The sequence below is a fragment of the Cricetulus griseus genome, chromosome 4 (genome assembly GCF_003668045.3).
Source record: "Cricetulus griseus strain 17A/GY chromosome 4, alternate assembly CriGri-PICRH-1.0, whole genome shotgun sequence".
Taxonomy (NCBI): Eukaryota; Metazoa; Chordata; class Mammalia; order Rodentia; family Cricetidae; genus Cricetulus; species Cricetulus griseus.
The window spans coordinates 29,470,918-29,498,444 of NC_048597.1; the positions used below are offsets into that span (position 1 = coordinate 29,470,918).

Consider the following 27,527-nt stretch of genomic DNA (forward strand, 5'->3'; position numbering starts at 1 on the left):
CATCTTTCGCCATAGGGATTGCCTTTTATCTCTGAGGGACAGCAAACAATACCAATAACTTGTAATGTTTTAGGAGTCTCCTGGACAACTTTGACCATCATTTCAGTAGAGGACTTCCCATGCCTGTTGTTGGAGTTTTCGTTAAGTGGTCTATGGTTCATGGTGGCCAGGGGTGTGGGGGGGAATTATGGTCATCCCAAATGGGAACATTTCTTTTTAACTATACATGCATATTTACTTACCAACTTACATATATTAGAACTATTTTTATTTAGGTAGTTAGTAGTATAACATGACTCTTTTTAGACCACCTAAGTATTTTTTAATTTTTAAAACAAACTACTTGAATTTACAATTTTCTTTAGTTACAAAGGAGAAAACTCAATTTCAAGTTTTGTAATTTTTAGTTGAATCATCAAGAACTTTATAATCATTTAATATGTTTATTATTTACCAGTCCAAGCAAGACTGTTCCTTGAAATTTTTAGTCATTTTTATTATTTAAAACTCTATCACATATATTTCTCCCTTAATATATTACATTGTTTTGGGTTCATTTGTATCAAATTAATTGGGATTATAAAAAGAATGTAATAATTTTCTCAGATTCTTAAACACATAGATGTGCAGTGTACAATGTGGAGATTAACATTATGTTTTGACATGGGCATATTTGAGATTTTTAAAATGCAATTCTTATTTTTATTGATTGTCTACTCTTGTCTACATTAATAATAGATGCCTAGTTTATGTAACCTTCCTTTACACCTTCCATTAGTCAATCATGAGGTTGTTTTCTAATATAGAAGGAGGAGGTAAAACCATAATTCCCATTATTTAACAAGTCATATTGACAACAACAATATATCACATCAAGAAGTGAGGTTTTATTGTTGATTATATTTGAAGCACCATAATAATACATTAATTTCTGACCTGTAACAGAGTCAAAAATCTTGGTGTTGACAAAAATGATTTTCATTTATATTTAATAAACCATAACTACATGTATTTACTTTTACTCTCTATATACATGGCTTAGGAGTCAGACTAGTCAATAATAATGTTAAGAGAGAAATCACTTGTGCCTTTTATTGGAATACCTTTCTTTATACATAATCAAAGTTTACAAATAATATTCTAAAACATTTACTTCTTTTCTTCAGTTACTCCTCACATCCATAGTGAATCACTTTATTATATATGCTAATAATTTAAACATTGCAAGTATAATTTGTGGTCATATAGCAGTAAGAAGACAACATATACAATAAAGAATATTAACTATATAAGTATATTATTTAAGACAACTCATAGTGGAATCATATGCTAATTCAAATGACTTTGCAGTTATTTTGTTAGAATTTCTTACTTGTTTTCCTTTTTTATTGTTTCCCTTGTAAGAATATCATTCTAGCAGACATATCAATATTTGACTGTTAATCTGTCCTAAATACAAACATTTAAAAGGCCATAACAACTTTTGATCTGCTTTCTCTACAGTTATTTGTAGCTTGCTTGTTGTACTTATCATGTATTTATAATGTAAAGAACAATAGTGTTTATTAGACAATACTCAAGACAGGCATTACTAAGAGAATCAAACAGAAAAATTCATTGACCTTTCATTCTTTGTGTTATTTTTTTCTTGTAGTTAATCTACTAGATTCAAAAACAATTCAAGGGGAGCTGGGCTGGATCTCCTACCCATCGCACGGGGTAAGTTCAGTAGATCATTGAAATGAGTGTGATGTTGTCTTTTGCTTCTCTCAGAGATAATAAGGAATGTTCAATGCATTTTCTGTAGAAATCTCTGTACTTCTTAGGAAAGATTATATTGATGATTGAGTCCACTCATGGACCCGCATAATTTAATGTTCATACCCCTTGCAGCGACAGAAGTTTTCAGAGTGCTTTTCTCCTGGATTAAGAGTTGCTACACTGGGATGATTAAATACTTTAATTACTATTTGCATTTTATAGATAATCTAAGTATGGTTATTTAGTAACTTTTGTGATAGGATAAAGATTATTTGACAAGACTGAATTTTTGTATTGTATTCCAAGTGTATTTTTGGTAATGGTAATTTCCCAAGTTAAAGCCTTAAAAATTAACCATGGTGATATGTTCATGTACTACAGAAATAAATATTCAACTGTGAAAGCATATGTTCCACTCATTTATTTAGAATATCTTTCACTTGTTTATAAACTTGATTTTATGTAGATGCTAAGACCAGGAGCACCTTAACTTTTTTATATAAATTTAGACTTTGCCAATTCTGGCACACTTAGCTAAAATGTATGGCATTTTGGCACTCTGCATGTTTCTAATAAGTCTTTATTTAAGAAAATTAAATTTATTTATTTGGAAAAAAGTGGTTGATACATTTGGAAAACTCTCATGCCTCTCAACATAGTAAATATTCAAACCTACTTTCTTTGTGAGCTTAGTTTGAATGAAATGCAAACAGTTTGAAATATTTCTCATAGAAATAAATTTATGTGGTCTCTTTCTGTGGTTGTATTCTTTCCAAAGAAATTTTAATTACTATAATTTACCATTGTATCCATCTTTAGATTGGGATACCTAAACATACTGACTTACTTTCACAGTACTATCAACTCTTTTCCTTCACAAGGGGATGTTTTCTGTCAAGGATACTTCATCCATCTGTTCTCTTTGCATCTGCTTTTCTTTATGGCACACCTTGATGTTGACAAAAGGCCAAAACCCATCATCAGGTTTTCTGTGTTGCTGTGGAAGGGAGAGAATAAAATAAGACAGGATTTGGTTTTCCTATAGGTGTAGGGAAATTAAATAATTTGGATAAAACATAACTTTGACAGTCAGAAAAATAAAACTCAGGACTGAGTTGGAGAACTCATTTAATACTACTTGGCTAAAGGCGATACCTAATTTTGCTTTTATATCGTTAAGCTTTACATTATTTCATTGACAACACAGTGTAGAAACTCACTGCTTAAGTATAGAAGAAATATTAATTCCATACTGACAATTTTACTAACACATACATTTGCATACCCAGCTATTTTGTGAACCACAGAAAATTAATTTGTGTACCAAAACAATACTCTACCATATGTTAACTTTTTAAAATAGCATGAGGATAACAGATCTCCACATATGAAGAATTCGGGTAAATAAAGTCTTTCCTATTTTGATTAAATAATTAAACAATTTCCCATTCTTAATCTCAAGGACTTTATGATAAAATATGTTAGGCATGTCTATATTCAGACATAGGTTGTCTAGAATATATAAAATCCTGTGATACAAAGTGTGGTATAAATGACAATCAACAGCATCAGCACCCAAAGATAAGTGAAAATGGAAGTTATCAGTGTTGCCTTAGACATCTTGAGTCAGAACCTGCATCTCAGCATGCTCTCTCCTCATTTGATTGCTAAGCACAAACTTGGAGCAGAGTCTCTGTCCCAGTTTTCTGCTTCTTAGCATAGGTGTCCCCCTGTTTTCCTCAGTGTACAGTTTTCAGTTTCTTCTTTTATTCAGTGTGGAGGAAGACAACTTCCCTTAGCTGTTTTCTTTCTTCCCTTTGCTTCGCTCTGCTGAACTTGTGGACATAATTTCCTACTTTCAATGTTTAAATCTTCAGTTCAACTGCTTGAAGTTCATGACATAATTTTCAGGCAAAAAAGAAAAATTTTCTTTTGTTGCTGTTTGTATGTTTGTCTATCTCTCTGTGTGTTTGTCTGTATGTGTATGTGTGTGCAGTTTGGAATATACATGCGTACAAGTGTATACATATATGCTTGTTTGTGCAGTGTGTATATGTGTGTGCAGTGTGGCATTTACATGTGTATGAGTATGTGTGTGTGTGTTTGTGTGTGTGTGTGCGCGCGCGCGTGTGCTCGCGCGTGCGCGCGCGCGCGCGTGTGCTCGCGCGCGCTCACATGCGCACGCGCTCGCATGCTCATGTGCCTGTGTGTATTTAGGCCAGAGTTCAATGTCAAATGTCTTACTTTATTCTTCTCTCCCTTATTTTTGAGACAGGACCTCTCAGTGATCCTGAAGCTCAATTTTAATAGTTTTCTTCTAGTATTGTTTTAAGACAACATCTCACTATGTAGCTTGCATCAGTCTACAACTTAGTTTCTAGCCTACTCTTATCTTGAGCTCATAATCTTCTTCATTTTCCAGAGTTGGAATTACTGGTATTTAGCTTATGCCTGGATCAATTTATTTGTTTTACCTAATCTTTCCCCTCCCTGTTCAATATAAGAAAGATGGAATCATTTTATGTCTGTAATTGGTTATTAAGAAAACAATTGTTAAAAGTTATTGAAGTTATTGAAAGCTTGTCTATAAATTATAACATTTAATAACTAAACTTGAAACAAATTTGAATGTCTTGTTTTTTATTAGTTCAAATTAGAAATAAGCTTGCTTCACATGTCAATCCCTTCTCCCTCTACAGCCCCTCCTTCCAATCCCCCACCAGTTCCCCACCTCATCCCCTCTCTGCTCCTCAGGGATGGAAGGCCATCCATGGGGGTTCCCCCAAAGTCTGTCATATCATCTTGGGCAGGGCCTAGGCCCAGGTTATCCTGGAACTCACTCTGTAGACCAGGCTGGCCTTGAACTCATAGAGATCATCCTGCCTCTGACTCCCAAGTGCTGGAAATAAATGTGTGTGCCACCACCTCCCAGTGTGATATTTTACTATTAATTATTTCTTCTGAAGATTAAAGCCATATTTTAGTTAACCTAAGCAATTCAATAAGATGCACTGATGTTTATGAGTTAATTGGTTAAAATAAGACATTCATGTGTCAGAGGCAGGTGGATCTCTATGAGTTCAAGGCCAGCCTGGTCTACAGAGTGAGTTCCAGGATACGAAGAGAGTGGAAATTAAATCATTCTTTATTGATTTAGAGCAATGGTTCTCAAGATATGCATCTTGAATCTTTGGGGGTTTGAATGACGCTTTCAGATATGCTACATATAATATATTTACGTTACAATTCATAACAGTAGCAAAATTAGTTATAAAGTAACAATGAATTAATTTTGTGGCTGGTGGTCATCACAACATGAGGGATTGTGTTAAAGGCTTGCAGTGCCAGGAAGGTAGAAAATCACTGAATCACAGCAATGAATGAAGAGATGAGGAAGAGAGGTAATTTTGGTTTTGACTCAAAGCAACATTTGGGGCCTTTGTAGATGTTGCCATATTGGAAACAAGGGCAGGGCTGGCATATTCGGAAGAAGCCAGGAGTCCTGCTTCACATCTTTCCATGAACTTGGCGCCCTCCTAACAGAGAATGACTGCTCCAAAGTTGAGAAGCCCATGCCTAGGGAATTTATGTTGCCATTTCCTCAAGAGCTGTATGTGGTGACTCAAGAGATGAGAGTGTGCCAGCTGTCCCTTAAATTCAGTTGTACTCTAGTCACAAGTTCCAACTGTCTTGAAATGCAAAATTGGCAAAGCAGATTATTTTAAACTTGAAATGACTCTTGGATGGGATGATTATATCATCAGAGCTCTATAAAGTTTGTTTAAACTTCTCAGGGAGAGCATCCACATGGAGTTCTCCTTTTCATGTATTTTATTTCTCTGTCTTACTTCTCATTCCCCAAAGATGTATTCATGGTGAAACTTTGCTATTAACATCTACATTTTCTTTTGAAAAGATTTCTATCTTTAAAAAATGCTCTTCAAAACATAAGACAGGCTCAAGTAGTTAAGAGTACTTGTTACTGTTCTTGTGGGTCCAAGTAAGATTTCATATACCCTAGCCAGGGAGCTTATAACTGCCTGGGACTCCAGATCCAAGGGATCCAATGCAACTTGCCTCTCCCTACAGCCACACATGTAGCATGCATTCATAAATATATACACAGACACACACATGCACACATAGCGAGACAAAAAGACATAGACACATGATCAAAAGCAAATTAATCTTTAAAAACACAGAAATAAATTCTAATTATATTACTAGGCTTGGCATAATTTTTGAAAAATCCATATGGGGGTGTAACAAAACAGTGATCCCTACATAAAAGTCATAAAACTATTTATGAAGTTGAATCTTCAAATTATTTGTAAGGTTGTGAATTACAATTCAAGTCCAATGAAAGGTTTTGTTTGACATATTGCCTGACACTGTATTTGTTTATGTATGTAAACAAACTATGTATAAGCAATTATCTTTCCTAGACTTTTGAATCCTGGGTTTAATCATTGCTGGAACCTTCAAGAAGTAATTTCATAATTTTATAATTCTTCCATTTAGAGAAGTAGTATATATATACATATATATATATGTATATATATATTACTTCTCAAAATATATATATGTATATATATGTCTAAGTATGTATAAATGTATGTATGCATGCATATGTATATTAGAACCCCCAAAGCTTTCACTTATTAGTGCATTCTTGAACCACTGAATTTCACAGAGATATGTTTATGTAAGCTGTTTTCTTAGTATTTCTCCTACTTTCAAATTAAAGGCACCTTAACAGCAGAGATGAATTTTATCTTTTATCAAATATTCTGCTGCTTATAAACTTTCTGTAATCTCTGTTTATTTATATTCCCTAATTTCATTAACTACTTTAGTAGATGATATATTCATTAAATAATTTAAGCCTACATGGTGCAAGACAATTGGAAACAAAACTAGCTAAAGTTGTGTTTAAATTGCAATTTATAATGATTATTCTTTAGTGGTTAAATAATCAGAATACTGCAAATAAATTCCTTTTACCAAAGGAATTGAAAAATATTTAAAGTGAAAAAGAAAGTGAAGAAAGAATAAAGAACAACTGAGTGTGAGGTAAGCAATTGCTCTCCTCCTTTCTAGAACAATGGAATTTAGATTGACTTGCAGAATTATGCTATCTGTGAATTTATAAAGTCCCGATATCTAAAAGTCTCCTAGATTTCTTACTTTCACTTTATGGTTGAAGTTTGAAATGTCGGAAAAATATTTTGACAACAGAATGTCAGGAGCAATCACCTGGGAGTTTCCTTTGTGAATTACAGTTCAAGAGCTGGTCCAGAAAAATCAAATTTGTGGCACATGATAGGTAACTCTTGGTCACTTGGAAGTGCTACCTCTGCTCTATGCTTTAAATCTGTCACCCCACCCAGTCTGCTGATCAAAATGAAAACCATGACAAAGTTTTGTAGCTTAGAAAAGCTTTCCTTGAGACAAAAGGCACAATGAAAGAAGAGAAACTATGGGTAATGTCAGAAATTATCAAAGCTGAATTCTAACATTTAATCTGTGAAAATCAGAGCATTGTATTTTTAGTGCTGTAAATAGAAATCATTTTTCCAAGTGTGTTAAAACTTTTTATTTCTCTATGATACATCCTCTCTATATTTTTCCTTTAACACTATTAACTGCTTTGACTCCAAGCTTTGCTTCCATGTGCAAAATCAAAAGTCTATTTTCTGATCACACTGACAGTTGTTTCATTACACATGCACACATACACACAAACACACAAACACATAAATAAAATATAATAAAATTTAAAATAACATTCACATTCAGTTTATTAAAACTTTATTTCTTGAAATACATGTAAAGCATTGTATTTAAACTAAGTATGTTGCCTTACTGTTCAATAATGACCTTTCCTTTTAATATTTTATAAAGAGTATATGTAGAATAATCACTGTTTTCAAGTACTCATATCACACACACACACGTATACATCATATACATCTAGGTGGAAATAGCTTCATTTCCATTGTTCCACTGAATTTTAAATGAGAATTTTGATGAAAAATTTTTAAAAATAATTCATTCCAAAGTATTGTTTACTGAAAATATTATCTTTTTAAATTTCAGAGTTTTGATCATTAGATTTAGTATATTCCAGCTATTTATTTCTTTTGAAATATTGTTAAAGAAATTAAATTTTTCTTGTAGAAAACAGATGTGAAACACTTGTAATTTAAGTATAATGACCGCTATAGGAATTGAAAATACTGAAGGTCTTGATGCCTATAAGGCATCTCATGTATTTGTGTAACCTGTTATATCCATTGATATTCTATGACTCTCCATGTTTTAAATTATTATATAGGTACATAATCAGTATAACACCTGAGAGCCCTTTGCTAATTGCAGCAATATTTCACCTCCATTGCATGATATGTCACATGGTGTTTGCCTGTGTGTGTTAGTGTACCACACATTCAGTGACTGCTGAGGCCATTAGATCCTCTGGAACTGAAGTTACACATGGTTCTCAACTGCCAAGGGGGTGCTAGGAATCAAACTTAGGTTCTCTGCAAGAGTAGCCAGTGCTTTTAACTACTTAACTATCTATTTAGCCTCTTTTTTCATCCCCTACAATCTTTGCATCACTAAAAAAAACTTTTATGCAATATATTCTGATTATGGTTTCCCTTCCCTCATCTACCAGATCCTCCTTACTTCCCTACTCACCCAAATCCATATCTTACCTGCATCATTAGAATACAAACAGGTACCTAGAAATATAAGGAAATAAAATAAGATAAATTTACTTTTATTTGTTGGCAGCAATTGTTAGAAGTACAAAACTGTCCTAACCATACCTACAACTTTAAGTAGTTTGGGTTGGAGAGCAGCAATTGGATTTTGATCTTGTTTCAATATGATTCTGCTGCTGTCCATGTTTTGGAATCCCAGAGCTAGAATATTATGACCCAGCATGCATTATAAGGCTCGGCCTCATTTCCTACACAGCTTTCCATTAGTATTTCAGTTTGGGCTCTACTTTACCTGAATTTCCAAATAAATCTATCACTGCACATGATTCATGATTCATATAAGTATCAATATCTATCTATCTATCTATCTATCTATCTATCTATGTATCTGTCTTCTATGTATAAGTTATATATAATTTTACAATAAACACACAGGTGTTTTACTGGCTTGCAGATTGTATTAGAAATTTAAGAAAGTTTGCTTTTAGAATCACAAAGTACCATAGGTAATCATGGAGTTCAGTTTGAACAGCACATAGTATCTTCAGTAATTATAAATATTTATAATGTGTATGTCTGGCAAACATTGTTCATGATAATATAAACAGTATTAAAATGAGAAGACTAGAAACACCAGAAATTAAGTGGCAGGGAAATAGAAAACAACTCTGGAAGCCCAGTTAAATCGTTGCTATAATAAAAGGTTGTCTGGGAAATGATGATGAGATAGATGTTCCTAGACCAGATTTATTTGTTGTGATAAGAACAATACATTAGTCAAAGATATCATAAATAGGTTGTTATGGAGCAGTTGAATGATGATGGAGAATCTGAAAGAGAGCTGTCAGAGGCCCTCCTTAGTGTTTCATGTTCACAGACCTATACCCCACTAGGTTTTGTATAAAATGTTATAAAATGTTTTGTTATAAAATGTTATTCTACATATGCTATTCTACATATGAAGAATATCCTTAAATTTCAAAAACTCTTCTGTCCTATTGCAAGTTCCCTTTCCTTATTTCTGTTTACTTATTTTTTCTCACTTTCCACCTTCCTTCTCCTTCCTGTTCTTTCAAACAAGTTTCTTTTATTATAAGGACATAAAAGAAAGGGAGCATGGATTTGAAAACTAAGACTAAAGACCTTTGCATGAGTCAGTGAAATGAAAATCACCTAATAAACTAAGAAAGATAAATTAAATACAAAAGAGCATAAGTTAATCTAAGAGTAATTTCCCTTCCTTACAAAAATATCACAGTGTTCTTGCATCTTAATTTAAGAATAAGGTAAATTTCAGATGAATGTAAATGTGGTTCTCATTTTTGCTTCATTGCTTGAGGACAATACCATGAAGCCACTATGCGGAGTCAATAAAATGAAGGCTGAAGGAAAAATGCAATTTGATAATAGAAGAGAAATTTATTTCTTTCTCCCTTCATAAAAATGAAAATATGCCATTTTATTGTAAAGAGTTTCAGTAAATGAAAATAGCTCAAAACAACCTTTATGCACAGAATTAAGGGAAGATGAGGTAAGGTAAGTTTTGTTTATTTGTTTTGTTTTGCCTGACAACAGGCAGAAGGTATAAACAACTAATGTCAAAATGATGTCACCTAAACCTGAAAAGAATAAGGGGTCCCAGAAGCCCCAATCACTTTTAGGAAAGCTTAATAATGACATTTTTTTCAAGCATCCAAGACTCCTCACTTTTCCTCCAGACCCTCAGATTTAATGTTCTGTTCCCCTGTACACTTATATAAAAGTATGTTAAATATAATGTCCCTAGGTGTTAGACCCCCGGAAAACTCAGGCCTCTGTGGTCTTAGCCCAGGACCTCGGTCACCCCAATCACCAGGCAGATTCAAAAGATTGATGCAAACAGCATGAGGCTTTATTGTTGTTTAACGAGCTAACCCCATGTTAGCTCAGGTCTTTCACCCACCCGCCATGGCTCTGCCATGGCTAGCAAAGACAGCTCGAAGGGGCTGTATAGAGTTCTTGTAGGGCAGCATAAGGGGAGTGTCTAGGGGTATGTAAGGCTCAGGATTGGTGTGTCTCCAGGCTTGGAGGGCTTGCCCTGTGTTGACTGGCCAACTGGTTGTTATGGCCCATTGGCCCTCCCAGGGTGTTTGCTATGTTCTGCGTGTCATTGTTGTGCACTTGTCTGTAAAGCACACCCATAGCCATAAAGCATAGCACCATAGCTAACTTCTGATTGGTTTCTTGCCACGAGGCAGGCACCTAACCTCTAGTGACCAAGGCAAGTTCAGAAAAGCATGTGTTACTGCCATGGCTGCCGAAAGGGGCAGACATCTGACCTTAGTGACTAAGACAAGGTCAGATAAATACGTGTTCGGCTGTTATGGCTGCCGAAATGGGGAGCTAGTCCCTTCATATGTAGTCGATAGGAACCAGGAACCAGAGCCTGAGACAGTAAGTACTGAAGGCTCTTCCCAAAGTGACCTTGTTCATCCTTCCCAGTGACTTTTTTTTTTTTTTTCATCTTTAGAGAGCTCTCAGTTCCATGCTCAGTCTCTTCTTTATTCAGCATTTTCCTGGTTGTAATCTAACCGTGCTTCCCTAGCCATGAGGCCATTTCATCTCTCCCCAGGTAGACCCCTCTGCTAGATACCTCCTAACTCTCTGACCTCACTTGTTACATACAGCTTGCCCTCTGCCCTGGTGCAGTCCTATTCAAATGCTTAGTTCTGTAGAGATGCAAACTAGGGGACATTCTCCACTGGGCTATGCATCTGAAATACAATTGTAGACCTGAGCTCCTGGTTAATGGAATTGGAGGTTTGGACCCGAAAACACTTTCTAATAGCACAATATTCGGCTCCCAATGACAATTACCTTCTCTTAAATTTTATCCTGAGTTTGTATTTGTCATCTCAATAAAGCTGACAGGCACAAATATGGATTTACTCAGAGTTAATACATTTGAGATATTGTGGGTGTTGGGAATTGTTGGCGTAATCATTGCTCATTCATGGATTCCTGTGTTTTTATGGCATTGAACACTCCCTGGTGTGTTGAGTGGTGATATGTTACAGTAGAACTTGTACTGTAACCGTAATAGAGAATCCCCTGGTCTCCCAAGTGTCATAAAGACAGTAAAGTTACACAGTGTGAAGGAATAAAAATCCTATCTGTGGAAATTTGTGATAAAGTAATTGATAGAGATGCTTCACTTTATTAAAAGCAGAAAAGTTTACTGTATTTACAAAGCATAATATGCTTGAATGATGACTGTTTTAAAGGCAGCAGAGACAGTAGGATAAAATATGCGTATCTTATTCTCTGCTTATGCCTTCTTCAATCCTGGGATGATAGAGTGACTTTCTGGTGTCACACTGTTGCTTTCTGGATCAAGTTCTCGGCTTCCTACAGTGGACATTCTTAAGGAAGAATTCAATTGACATTGGGTGATTTAAAGCTGAGAAGTTTATGTCTTAGAAGCCATGAGTTTACTAAGTCTTGGGAGACAGCTTTGTACTAACAGAGGCAGTAAGATACTACCAACACCAGAATTTCTGCCATGGGCCATATACTGCTCCTAGTGTTCTCAACAAATCTTTAATGTTTAATTTCTTAAAAAATGCCACACAATCTTGTTCTCACTTTGAAGAAGATGAAGAAAGAGAAGGCACCTGAATTTAAATGATTCAGAGATTATATGTATATTGTTAGACCTCTGGAAAACCCAGGTAACCGGGGTCTCAGGCCATGACCTTGGTCACCCCAATCACCAGGCAGATTCAAAAGATTGATGCAAACTGCATGAAGCTTTATTTTTTTATTTTTTATTTTTGGAGCTAAACCCATGTTAGCGTGGGTCTTTCACCCACCCTCCATGACAGATGGCTAGCAAAGACACCTCAAACCGGCTGCCAAGCAATCTTGTAGGGCAGCATAAGGGGAGTTTCTAGAGTGTCTCATGATTGGTGTGCCTCCAGGCTTGGAGGGCTTGCCCTGTGTTGATTGGCCAACTGGTTGTTATGGCTAACTCTGAAGATCCCTCCATGGAAGGCCTCACCCTCCCTGGGGAGCACAAAGGGGTTGGGGGTAGGGGGGTTGGTGGGGGGCAGGAGGAGAGGGATAGGGAACTGGGATTTATATGTCAAACAAGCTAGTTTTTAATTTAAATAAAAAGAAAAGGAATTAAAAAATTAAAAAAACATGTTCAAAAATAGAGGACAATCTGATTTTTCTACCACACTCATTATCATTGCTCCTCACTAATCTGAGGGAGGTACATAACCTATTTCCTGGCAACTTTAAGGCTTGGTGGAAGAAACCCCTAGGTAAGACAGTAACTGTAACAATCCACTCAAATACAGTTACAGTACGATTGCATTGATATTGTTGTCAATTCTTCTGGACTGGTGTCAAGGAAAATGTTATCCAGCAGTTGTGAAGCTTTGAAAACAATGGGATTCATCAGGTACACATGCAATGCACCATCACGACAACATTTTTCATTGACAAAAGAGACAGCCCAGGTCATTCAAATATAAAGAATATAGTTGATAGCAATTCTGCAAGGGAATGGTAGGAAGAGGAGACCCTGATCCAGAATAAAGCCTTGGATGTTAATGGAGTGGTTTTGATTGTTAAGGGCTCAGGACTTCAGGATTATTTTTGTGATGGTGAGGGTAATAGATGAGGAATGACACTCATTTTGGTTACCTTGTTTGACAGTTTCTCAAACTGGAGTGCATCAGAATTGTAGTATGTCAGTCCTATATTTAGAATGCATTGGTGGTGGTACTGGTACATGAAACATATTTGGAATGAACACACAAGATCAATATTAAGAACTGATCCTGAAAACCTATTTGAAAAATTTTAAGAAATGTAAAGGATACAAATTATGAATTAAATGTGATATACTGTCACATCCCAGATGGTCTTAGAGTATAGTATTTTTTGAATTACTCTTAGTTGCTTTGACATGTGCATGCACACACACACACACACACACACACACACACACACACACACACTTAGCCACAAGCATACACATACCTGAATCTGTAATACAAAACAAAAAAGTAACTTCTCAAATGCAAATTCAATATTTGAAATTGGACATTGTTACCATAGTAAGGATAATTCTTAAGACACTGTAACATGGAGACTCTTAAGATGACATGTTCATAAAGATAGCCACAGGAATTTGAAAATTATCGTGAAGTAAACAAAAAAAAGTCAGCAAATAAAACCATCAGTATTTTGGCAGCACTCTGTATAGAAGCTAAAAGTTAAAAATTTTCACCTAATATTAATTTTATATTGTTGCATTATAAAAATGGCATTTTCTTAAAATAGCCTGAAACAGTCATGAATTGTACACAAAAAGTCAATAAGACAATTCTGAAATCTTGAGTGCAATTGTCCAAATTCTATGGTTTTCTACATTACAAGTGCATGCCAAGTTGCTCTTTTCAATATTCTCTTTCTTTGAAAGGCAAGGAAATGGCAGCTATAACATTTATAGAGCTTATGATCCTCAATGGAAACATAGAAATACACTTTTAACAGTGTTTATGCAGGAGGTGAGTGATCGTTAAATCTTGACATATGCAGGAGTATTCCATAGATAATGTGTCTAAGCTTAGAGAGAAGTGCCCTTATCAAGGTAATAATGACTAAGTGAACTAAATATTTTATATTTGGCCTATTTTCTTGTTTGTCACTTTAGTAGTAATACTAATTTAGTCTAGAAACATGTAGAAGGAAATAAAGGTATGTTTAGATTTTCTTTTAATGTCGAGTTTTTATTTAACATTAAAGTAAACTCTGGGGTTTTATTTAGCAGCCTATGATATCTAGTTTGGACATTGTCTCTCTCACTATATGGTAAGGCCATGTAAAACCTTTTTACATATGTAGATATTTTGGTGAACTTCTACATCAGTAGCTTTGGATATGGATTTTCACAAAGGCCTTAATATAAACTATCCCTTTCCGCGTTCCCACCTCTTCCCTGCCCTCTCATTCCCCACCTCATTTCATCTTCCTACTATAATTTCTCCTTTATTCCCTTATAACATTATATTTTAATTTCCTTTTCTTGGAAGATTCCTACACCCCCCCCCTTATTAGCTTCTTAACCTCTGAATATTTTGAATGAAATAAGCATATCTAAAGCATAAGAACTAAGATCTACATCTAAGAGTAGATTTTAGTTCTTTTTCCAATTTTTATTTGAATTAGAAACAAGATTATTTTACATGTCAATCCCAGTTCCCTCTGCCCCACTCCTCCCCTGCCTCACCCCCAAATAAAACCCTACCTATCCCACACCATTTCTACTCCCCAGGGAGGATGAGTCCTTCCATAGGGGGTCTTCAGGATCTGTCATATCCTTTGGCATATAGCCTAGGCCCACCCCCATGTGTCTTGGCTCAGGGAGTATCCCTCTATGTGGAATGGGCTTCCAAAGTCCATACCTATGCTAGGGATAAGTACTCATCTACTGCAGGACGCCCCATGGATTTCCAAGGTCTCCTCACTGACACCCACATTCATAGGGTCTGTATCTCAGTTCTTTAAAGAAAGTATTTATTACCATTTAGTTTGACCATATGAAAACTGATGACTTCTATGACACTGATACCACAATCTAGAAAGAGAAGAAAATAGGTTCACCCTAAAATTTGTAAACCAAAAAATCCTATTTAATTAGAGTTAAAATGTATTATGTTGATAAATCTGTCCGCCAAAAGCTGCCGAGCCCCACTGCCACTTGTGCGCTTTATGCCAGCCGCCCACCTGAGTTGGGGCCCAGAGAGACTTGTATTAGGTAAAATGCTGCTTGGCCAATGACTAGGACTTCTCATCTGCTAGCTCAGTCTTAATTATCACAAATCTATATATGTTATAAGACTTATAGAGGATGCCTTCCGCTGGTACCCTCTCTTGCCAGTGGCTCACATGGTGTTGTTGGAGGAGGAAGGGGAAAAAAGAGACACTTCCTGTTTCTCCTTTCTTAAATATGAGTCTCCTTGCTATGTCGTTTCCTGCTTGGAACACCACTTATCTACTACGTTTCCCAGAATCCTCTTTGACTCCTAGTCCTGCCTCACTTGCTGCCATTGGCCAAACAGTATTTTATTCAACAATCAATAAAATAAACATACACAGAAGTACATTCCCCATCAGTATTATAAAGCAGCTGCTATTATGGAATCAGTATGGATACCTGGAGGTACTGAGTTAGACAGAGGTATAAGATTATAATGTGAATTATGGACTGAGTAGACAGTGATCAAAGGTCATGGTCCTTTGAAGGAGACAGACACCTGGTGGCAAAGCAAATGGTACCTCAGCAGTCTGTTCACACATGCCAAAGTGATCATCAAAGTTTCCATACTTCAAGGAATTTCATGGAATATTGGTTTTGTCTGAAACCAGGAATGTCTGGCATGATTGTGCAGATTCAAATATAAAGGCTGTAAGCAGATCTGTTTTCAAGGCTACTTTCTCCTTCTCTAAATATTTACTTAAAGGTCCCATGTATGGGAGCAGTGCTGGGTATTTTTAAAACTACTGTATGGGCATGGAACATTCAATATTTTTGAACATTAGTCATTTTATGAAATTCCTTTTCTGAAATACAAAATCATTACAAACTCACATTTAAACCAGACACAAAGAAGTGTTATGTCATCCATCAGAATCTAGTCAGGAACTTGGAATAATTGGCATGTACTTATTGATAAACTGCCTTTATTCAGTATATAGAAAACTAAGAAAAGACACTATAGAATATCCTGTAACAATCATATAGATCTTCACGAATTTTTCAAATACTAAGAAATAACCTAAGGTACTCTACATGTAAAGCAGATTTACCTGTCTGTAAATACAAATTAAGCAAAAGTATGTGATATTTCAAGAAACAGCAAAAATTAGGTGTTTATTTACTTATTTATTTTATGTGCATGCATATCTGTCTATGTATGTGTCCTCCATGTTTGCATGTGCCTGTAGAGCTGGAAGAGGCCATCAGATTCACTTGGTCTCTAGTTTGAGTTGTGAGCCACCTGGTATGGGTGCTGGAACCTCAACCTCTGTAAGAGCGGGAAGTGATCTTAACCAGTGAGGCCTTTGGCCTCGCTGATGCTCATCAGCGTCAGAAGTCCTATGGCATCTGGCAAGATACCCGTTTTATTAAATTTTGTTTTCAGTGATTCAATTGGCCTGGGAAGGATTGTGATTCTTAAAAGACATTAATGGCATGCTGGTGTTTCTGTGACTAATTATTTAAGCTCCTACAAAGTCAAATTAAATGTAGTCACATAACAGACACCACAGATGTGAATGTCAGAGCAATAATAAACAGTATGAGGCTTCTGTGGCATATACTTTTGAACAGATGCCTTGAATTTTAAAGTAGATATAAAATAATCAGTGTTTTTCTGCAAAGTGTGCTAGGTATTCAGGATGTATGCCATGTTCACTTATAAGATAGAAAACAATGCACATTGAATATTGAAATCAGAAATTAAAGAGGCTGAAAAAGGTATCCATAACGGTGGCTCATGTTCTTCATTTTGAATACAGTAGGGTTTTATAGTGAGCCGTCCTGGTCAGAATTTGAACTTCGTTTGTAACTGAGAAAAACACAACAAAACTCCCGTGTCCCACTTACATTTAAATTGTACGTTGCTGACACATGCTAAATATAAATTTGAATTTAATATCTATTTTCTCATACAATTACTTACTTTCATTCTACTTTGGCAAACCCCCGACACCTTCTTGTGCTGTTCTTCTTTGCCCTCAGTCTCTCTCCCACATGGATGTCTTAACTCAGGGTCAGGACCATCCCAGAAGGCTGAGATGATTGTTATCATCTGTTTTCAGGAGTAACGCTTGGGCTCGGATGCTCACAATGTGAACGTGTCACGAAGGACTAATAAAATACACACTATTTTATACTCATAAAATTCTGCATCTTGCATCACTGTCCTCCCAATGAGTGCTTCAGTCCTCAGAATCACATCTGTATTCTTTCTGAAAGGCCATCTGAATACATTTACTACTTGGTCAGTTTTGTTTCTCTTCAAAATGAAAGTGATATGGTACAAAATGAGAACAATTTCATTCTTAAAGGAATACACCAATACAGCTCTCACAAGTTTATCATATTCTAGTACGTATGTGTAGTTATGAGTTGTAATAGATAGACACTGATTAAAATCTACATATGCATGGCTATGATAAAGCATATTTAAGTCAGCAGAGCTTTAGTAAAACACTGTGCTACGTATTAACTACTACATAAGTAGTAATTGGTGCGTACAATAGAAGGATACCTACATTTAGAACATGAAAATGTATGATTGAATTATAAAGTACTAAGAGTGGGACACATGGGGGAGGGCCTAGGCCCTGCTCCAAAGGATATGACAGACTCTGAAGATTCTGGAAGATTCATGGAAGGCCTTACCCTCCCTGGGGAGCAGAAAGGTTATGGGATAGGTAGGCTGTTAGTGGGGGGCAGGGGAGAAGGGGAGGGAGAGCGATCTGGGATGGACATGTAAAACAATCTTGTTTCCAATTTAAATAAAAATGGAGAAAAAATGAATGGGAATTCACCTTTTTGCTTTTTTGGAGAGTTGTGTACAGAAAGCTGAGACTGTGAAACTGCAGTCTCCTACTTCAATGCATTCATAGCACTGACCGCTTCTTCGGGGATTTGGCTGTAGTCTCTTGGCTCTCTGTAGACTTCCCCCAAACACAGACTCCTCAATGTCTCATCTTCCCCACTTTGTGTTATAAAATAGACTTCTCCTATAGCCTTCCTTCTATCAATCTGTGGCCCCATCTCCTTTCCAAGTGGCTGGCTAGAGTCTCTGAAGCCCAGGTTAAATCTTCATAGTCTCATTTTTCACCTTCTATGGTAGAAAAATCTTTGTGTTTTAATTTTCATATAATATATATATATATATATATAGAAATCTATAATTTTTTAAATCATCTTTTCCCACTGAATAATTGTAAAATCTAGCCTTATCCCTCTGCCCTGGTCTCAGTATGGTTACAATCTGTATCCAGTTGAAACTAACCCTGGTAAAAATGCTAAGCTGTGGGAGTGAGAGATGGTTCAGTAGATAAAGGGATTGCTGTTCAAGAGAGAGAACTGAGTTCTGGTCCCCATAATCCAATACGGCTGGATAAAATCACACACACCTATAAACACAGTTCTCCTATGGTAAGGTGAGAGGGACAAACAGGAGAATTCCCTGAGCTTCATGGGCCAGAAGCAAAACTACCCTGTCATAAACAATGTGGCAAAAGAGATGGCAAGAACCACACGTTAGATATCCTTTGACGTTTGCACCTGAGCCTTGTCCTATGAGCTTCATCAGAAACGAGAATACGCACACAGGCATCTACAGGCAGGCAGACCTTTTAAAAGATTATGTCAACGTATGTCACTCCTTGCAAAAATGGTTTTGCCATGATCTTCTACTGTCTTTCTGAGTAAGAACCCGTTGTCAGAATCTCCTATCGGCACAGCCTACACATCTCCTCTCTGCTGTGATCTTGTCTTCTCTCCATCCTTACAGCTCTATCCCAGCCACCCTCAATCTTGACCTCGAAAGAGCCTGTTCTTTTGTGTCTGAGCTTCAGCATTGTTCTTCCCTCTCTCTGCAAATGTATCCCCCAGTCTTACAGCCATGAGACCTCTCCCCACACACCACCCTTCATTTCAGTTCTTTTTGAATGCCAGCCCCTCAGTGGGTATGTGCTGATCACTGTGATCCAAACTGCATTTCCCTCCCAGCACTGCCTGCACCACTAACTGCTATTGTCTCGTTAACACTTCCCACCACCTAATACTCCCTGTGGTTTATTTAATTTATTAAATTTATCATTATATATCTCCCCCCACACTTTTTGTTTGTTTCTTGACTTATCCCAAAGGTGCAGAAGAAAGTGAGCACTCAATAGATATTTATTAAACACCTGAACTAATTAAATAATGCATAGAGAAAAATGTTCCTTCCCTGATGAATTTTTCAGGATATGTGAAGAATATTAATTACTGTCAATACTTATAATCCTTCTAGTGAGCACGTGATGATGGATCACAGGAAAACACATTCTAATATCAGTTTTGAGAACAATCACTAGGACTTGGTTCCTTCAGTTTCTTTGTTTAATACTGCAAAGTTATTTTTAAATTATCTGATCCAGCTAGGACAATTCTATAACTTATGGGAAGTTTTTCAAGGCAGAGTTTTCTGAGTCAAATAGATCATAACTCAGAACATTGGAACTGTGAGAAAAAGAAATGTTATTTGGCATGCTTAGCAATTATCCATATATTTAACCCCAATATAAATTACACACTCAGCCAACACCTTTAAATCACACAGAGTGTCTAGTATCATGCACACAATGATTGTGACTGTGATAGTTACAATAGGGAAAAGGGCAGTTATGGAATGTTGCCTAAGTTAGCCACACCCCATTGATTTAAGCCCTCAATGGCCGCAGAATAGCTTGATTACTGATACAGGTTCTGTTTATTGCTGAAAGGAGATGAGATCCCTTAAAATATTTTTATCATCAGTAGTTTTACAGTTCTTAAGATAGTTTCAGTTCTTAAGATAGTTTCAACTCGAAATTTAATTAAAGGCAATTGAATTAAGTCTTGTAAAGTAAAGCAATCTCACTGACGGAGCAAAGCAAAGAACAAATGTGGCTCTGATCATGTACTTACACAGAGAGCTAAATATAAGTTTAATTAGCTCATTTTTGCACGTGGATCTATAGAGTATGTAACAGAGAATTTTCCAATACAAAAATTGCATTAAATGATATAAAATTTGTGTTAAATCATGTTCAAATGATGGGAAGGCTTTTCGGTTTCAAAAAAATAATGAACTACAATTGAAGTCTGTTTAAAATGGCATTCATTAATCACCTGTGCATATGTCTGATTTAGGTGTACATTGAACAGTGAAAAATTTGTGCTTGCCTTTAGCACCAGACTAGAGGCCTTTTAGAGGATATATAGTCAACAGTACTGCGCCAGGGTACAACTGGTATTCCTGTACCTCTTTCAACTTTAATAGTTTATGAATACTTCATATGTTGTGACTATAATATAATCTTTAAAGCGAAGTGTTCAAAGTTTAGGAAACATAAAATACTCTTTACTAATTACAAATCTTTATTAGCTAGCATGTAATGAATGTTTACTGTTTATCAGACACTGGCTAATATATTATTTTATTTAATCTTCCCAAAGGTACATTAATATTCAATTTTGATTGTGAACAATACATGCTATTATGAATGTAAGAGGAAAATAACTTTTTTTCATTTTATATGTTTTTAATTGAAATAGAATTATATAACTTTCGCCTTTCCATTTCCTTCCTCCAGCCCCTCCCAGATACTCTTCCTCTAACCTCACCCAGGGGCCTCCAACTCTCACTATGATACTGTTTTTTCTTTGATTATCACTTTAAAGCAAACTTTTGCATTGCACTATTACTGAAATCTGCTGTGATATCTATGGTGGCTTTTTTTATGGAAACCAAATAAAGAAAAGATGAAGATGCTAGAGATATGACCCACAAGTTAAGAAGAGGTTAAGTCCTCTTGCTGAGGACTGAATTTGGTTCTTAGCACCCACATACGTGTATCAAACCCTTCTGTAAGTTTGGCTGCTACATAACCCAACTCCTTTGACCTCCACAAGCACCTGCATTCATATTCATATGACACATAGGCATGTAAACATAATAAAGAAAATTAAACAAATGAAATGGTTAACACCAAAGGCAGGTTTCACAAGTTTTACAAAACTCCAAATAGTAACAAAGAAAATTTATCACTATTTTCCAGTTACATTTCAGCAGTGTTAACATGTTGAAAGAAATCTTCTCATATACTTGTGTATTAAGGACTGCATTTTCCTGAGAGAGTGAAATATGGTTTTCATGGTCTCTTTCATAAGATTGCCCTTCTCATCTTTGAAAACGCTGAGCAGATTCTTGCATTCTTCAGTGTGTGTTGAATGTTGGGAACCGAATCTACAGCAGTGGTAGGAGTAATTACATCTGTCAGTTCCTTCAACATGACAAAACAACCTCGTTTCCATGTTACAAGAAACAGATTGTAGGAATCCAAAGGCTAAGAAATAACAGTCCACAGGCTCAACAGCATGGTGATTAACTGGTAAACTTGGCCTTTCAGAGCCTGGTGTTTACACTGTGGGGGAAGAAGACAGAGTATTTTATAAATGCAAAACACAAATATAAACAACAACTCTTATCATGAAGAAGCCAATGGCTAGAATGCTTTCCAGGGGAGAGAGAAACTATGTCTAAAGAGACTTGGCACAAGTTCTTTTATGTGGGTTTGGTCCTGGGAGAGCACTTCCTGTGTAAGTGGGTGTTCCTCACATCTGGTTTATTTGGATGTTAGCAATCCAGCACTTCCTTACACCAAACAAGAAGAAAATAGATGGAACTGGAAAAGGTTAAAACACGTTACAAAATGAGGAGCAAGTAACGGGTCTCAAATAAGTTGTTTATTTTTAAAGCAATTTGTTTAGCGTATCATGCTTCTTCTCTCATTATGTATGTGGAGGGCGATTTGGTATGCTTTGGGCAGCATGAAGCCCAAGCGCCAAGCTCAGATATCTGGGAAACAGGCAGAAAAACTCATCCATTATTTTTGGGTTTTATTCAACTCTGAGGTAAGACTTCAAGACCTGGATTTCTAGTGTCTACATTTTTTCTCTTTTTCTTAGTGAAAAAAAAAAAATGTTCAATTGCTTCTCTCTGGAAAGTAAAAAGGGAATGATATTAATTGTTAAATTAATTAAAAATTATTGAAGCAAGTCAGTCTGTAAATCTAAAATTAGATCGTCTTGATGTGTTGTAAAGAACATCTTCGTTTCAGACCTCAGCAGAGCCTGGGCAGCTGAATACATCTGCACACATTTGTCTGTTTGCAAGCATTTCTGTTCTTTGCTCCCTGTATTGACTCATGTCTGCCACACAGCCCTTTTCCTGAGCAAATTGTAACCAAGGCAGCCAGATGGCCCAGGACAGAAAGCAGGACACCTCTTGTTATTTGGACAAGTTTCAAAATTGACACAGCACCAATTCCCACACACTGTGGATGGTGTGGCAGAAGCAGAGTGTTCAACCTTTAGAGTGTAGAGTACCGAGCTGAGGGGACAATAAACTTTCATAGATACTCTAGTTTGCAGATATATAAGAAAAAATCATGATGAAGTGAAAAATTAAAAAAAATGACGTGAGGGTAGAGCAAACCCTCTACAAGATGAGGCTAAATATTTAACCTTTGGGATATTTTGTTCAGAATAGTTAAGTCTAAAATGGATACTCTTAAAGTAATTGTCAGATAGTCCATTATGCAGCTTCCAAATGATGTCTAACACTGCTGAATGAAAACAAATAATATTCAACCTGTGTTAGCCAGGGTGCCTTTCTCACCCTTAGCTGTTGTCCTCAACACCTGTAGATAGTTCTAATGGTGTTCTGTCATAAAACCCGATCCCCTGAAGAAAAAAAAATGCTGAGAAAGGAAGATGAGCAAGAAGCGTAGGTTGTCACACTTACTGGGGTGTTTTCCTGATTTCCGTTGTGTTCTGGGAACACAAAACTGTCTCTGTAACAAGGCTGTTCCCCTGTTCCCCACAGAAGATTGTCGTAAAGGACAATCTTGTGGGGATAAAAAACAGGGCCAAGAACCAAGCCACAGAGATGCAACCCTCTGAGGCTCATAATATACTTATATTGATTTCACAAGTATCCAGCAGGTACTAATTCCAGGAATTTGTCTTTACATGTCTCTGGAGATAGGGAAATAAATAAAAGAATAAATTATCCTATGGGCTGAATGGGATAGACAACAATATGAAATATCTATATCTATATCTATCTATCTATCTATATATATATATATATATATATATATATATATGACATTTAGATGGCAACATTGGCTATAGAGAGAAGAAACTTAAATAAAGCCAAAGAGCATAATGGGGAGAATTGATGGGTAGGGTTGCAATTTTCAGCAGGGTTGGCAGGGTTGGTAGGCAAGTCAGCTCAGTCTCTTTCACCTCCCTCTGCTGTGGAAGAGCCATTTGTTTGATCATTTACCCACTTTACACATACTTCCATAGTTCAGTGTGTATCAACGCACTGCTAATATTCACAGATTTAATCTACACTATGTTAAGTTGAAAAAATGTACAATAAATATAAATGAATTAACTATGGTTTTCAACCAGTTAGTGGGGGAGACAGAAAAGGTGACTATCAAGCTTAACTGAAGAAGCTTCTCAAACATTTGGACTTGTTTCTCAGAAAAAAAAAAAGATACATTACTACAGACTCTACAACTTTATTGTAGATCTTTTTGATGATTATGTTATTGTTAGTTATGTGGTCTCTTTGCTTCTCAATTAAGTTACAGCTATACATTGATAGTGTTCCTTTTGGTTTTTTAAACCAAGGTGAGTAAGAAAACATACTATTTGTTTATGGTTTGAAAGTGTCAAGAACACCCCAACTTCTCTAATATGAGACTGTATGGTTTTATTTTTTAAAGAAGGCAAAATGAATTTATGAGATACTGCTTATTATATTATTTCTTTTATATCCACAATAAACAATGTTAATATTTTATAGGCCTTCAGAGTTCTTGCTTAAAATAAACATAACCTTTCTAGCAAATATATGCCTCTCCTTTGCAACACAAGCCACGCAGCTTTGCCTAAGAACTCTGGATGAGGTGCCTTATTTCAAACAGTTACATTCAAAGGGAGTGAAAACCTAGGATACCATTGAAAATGGAAAACATAAATGTATTTTGTTTAACTTAAAAATTTCCATGCATGTAATATGCAAAGAAAAACATGTTTTTTGTTATTACACTAAATAATTTATACTAGTAGGAATATATTATAAATATTTTTGCTCACATTTCCACAAGAGTACATGCATTATTTACTTAAGTTTTTGATGTATAAACTCATTATGTACTATTGTGGCTGGTATGAGTTCAGATACTCCTAATGTGTCTTGTGAGCTTAATAAGCAACATTTATCAAACATTTATCAGACATTGAGATGACGTAAGTTTTATTTTCATTTTTATTGCTTTGGTTATATTATATGTAGCTATATACCAAAATTAATTTCTCATTTTAAGAATCAGAATAATTAGTTTTGAGTATCGGACATCTATTGATTTCTGGTATATTCAGGAGAAGAATTTAAAGAACACAAATAGGAAAATGAAAGAAGTAATGTTGGGGAGGACAGATTATATACCATCAGTGTCTTCTGGTGAAACCCTTGAACCTGCCTCCCATCACTGCCAGGTACTGCTAGGCAAAGCTGCTGAGGAATCTACCTGGCATTGCTGAAGTCTGTCCCCTCATAATGAATTGACCACTGAATTTTTCTTCCATGAAAAACTCATAGGCAGGAGTATTTAACAAGCAGGAGCCCTCAATATCTAAGAGGAACAGTTCATGAGTGGGTGTCCAAAACAGAAAAGTAGTGTCCAAAACAGAAAAGATTACTAAGTAGGTAGAGTCTTTAAATATATTAGTATTACTTATCTTGCTGTCAGGGTTTTATCTTTGTAATTGTTACATTTGGGTCCACAGAAATGTGACTTCACCTTCACATGGTGATTTGTGAGATTCAGTGTTGAAGTAACTGATGTAGGGGCCTGACTGCTTAGAAAAGATTACAGCTGCAAGGACTCTTTACACAGGCTTTGAAGTACCCTCCTACCTTCCTCCTGTTGTCCTTTTCCTCTCTCCCCTTTCTGCTCCCTCCCTTTCTTCATTCTTCCCTCGCTCTGTTTTTCCTGCCTTCTTGCCCTCCTCCCTTCCTCTCTCCCTTTCATCTTTTTCTTCCTCTCTTTTTCCTCCTCTCTCCTCCTCTCCCTCCATCCGTTCCTTGATTCTTTTATCTCTTCCTTCCTTCTTCCCTTCATTCCTTTCTTCCTTGCTTTATCTCTCCCCTTCTTTTTACTTGTTATGCTATTTCCCCCTTTCCCTTTTATTCCCATTTTCTCTCTACATTATATATTTTGCTTCTTCATAAAAAGTGAAAAACTTATAACGTGTGTGTGTGTGTGTGTGTGTGTGTGTGTGTGTGTGTGTGTGTGTGTAGATAGCAAAGTCACACTGATTCTTTAGGCTGAGACTGTAGCTCAGTTCAGACAGTTCTTGTGTGGCAGGCAGGAAGCCCTGGCTCGAATCCCAGGCACCATATGAACAACTGGGTCTGATGGTGCAGGCCTCTACTTTCCATAATAAGGAAGTAAAATAGGAGTGTCTGAAGTTGAAGGATATATTCACGGCATACTGAGTAAAAAGAGTAGGCCCTGTCTTAAAAGCATTCTTATCTGAGAAGTGTATAATATAGAAGTTTGAATAAAAATATTCACAATCAATCTCATAATCTATCAGCTAAAGACAATGTGTTAGAAATTGATAATTTTCTGAAGCATTAATTATAGAAATTCTAACATTTAGGGAATTCTACTTTTATACAACAATGAGATCTTAAGTTTTAACTTATTATACAGTTATAATAAATAATTACCTTTTGTAGTATGTTAAAGTTTGTTAAGTTACATGGAAAAATAGCAAAAGCAACACTAAGTATCTAGCCAGTACCTGTTACTTACATCATGGGGTAACTCCCCAGGTCATTAAGAGCATGAAAGAGCCAGTAAAGGATTTTAACAATTATCAATGTCCATAAATAAATAATTTTAAAATTTTCATTAATAAATAATTACTCTATGTACTACCAGTCAGAAAAGAAGCGTTAATTCTGGATCTATAGTCTTTCTCCAATTTCTCTACATTCATCTTAACATAGTTGGGATCATGTTATACAGACAAACTTTTCATAAATATATGTTAAATAAAAACCTTGCCTTGGTCTTAATGCAAATTTAGTTCATCTTGCTCACAAATGTTCATCAGACATTTGTTTTTGTTAGTATCTCACACTTTCAGTATAGTTTTTAACTCAAACCAACAGGAGTTTCTATATTAAAAGTATAAAGAGGAAGTAAATTTCATCTTACTTGGTTTCCTAAATTTTTTATCTCAGAGTTATGTTCTTAGACATTATTTTAATGCTGGTTGCATATGTGAGTTTTATCCATGAGGGTTTACCCTACAGAAAATCATCCTGAGAGATTTAAAGATTTGTTTACATCATCAAACATCAATGGAAGTTCAAAACAGAATGACGAGATCATTCATGATGGACTTTCTTGGAAACGGTTTTGAGCACTGTGGAGGCAGTAAGATTGGTAAGACGGAGACCACTTGACTTGTTGAAGTTTCTTCACAGCTTTGAGTCAAGAATTGAATGATAATCAAGATTACTGTGATATAGGTAGTATTTCTTTCATAGATATTTGTTTTCAAATAATAATATTAAAATAGTAATGAGCCATTATTTACACCTGAACATGCATGACCCTTTTCTTCCAAATAGTATCTCACATTTGCCTGGGAATTCACAAATTAGGTTAGACTATGAAAGCCCATGTTTCATTCTGTTTTCTGCTTTCTTGGGCAGAGATCACAAGTGTGTAACAGCATGGCCAGATTGTTTCATTGTTCCCATGTAGACTGACATTTCTCTCCTACCTGCTAATTCTCAAATAACCACCCAGAGGCTTAATATTGGTTATAAATGCTAAGCCACTAGCTCAGGCTTATTACTAACTAGCTCTTGCATTTTAAGTTAGCCCATATTCTTTATTTACATTCTTCCATGTGATGGTACCTTTATTAGCATGGCATGTTCATCTCCTACTCCCTCTGCATCTGGTTGTGACTACTGACTCCACCCTTCTCTTGCCATTATCCCTAGTATTTTCACCCCGCCTATACTTCTTGCATGGCTACTGGCCAATCAGTGTTTTATTTAACCAAATTGAGTGACAAATTTTTGCAGTGTTCAAGAGGATTATTCCACA

The 27,527-nt window shown here is 35.9% G+C and overlaps 1 protein-coding gene across 1 annotated transcript in view; it reads left to right on the top strand.

The window, feature by feature from the left end:
• Nucleotides 1-1,662: 1,662 nt before the first annotated feature.
• Nucleotides 1,663-27,527, top strand: part of Epha3 (EPH receptor A3) — a 270,473-nt gene continuing 244,608 nt past the window's right edge. The window contains exon 1 of the mRNA XM_035444405.1: nucleotides 1,663-1,719. The gene's annotated coding sequence lies outside the window, so the exon portion shown is untranslated. The remainder of the gene's footprint in view (nucleotides 1,720-27,527) is intronic.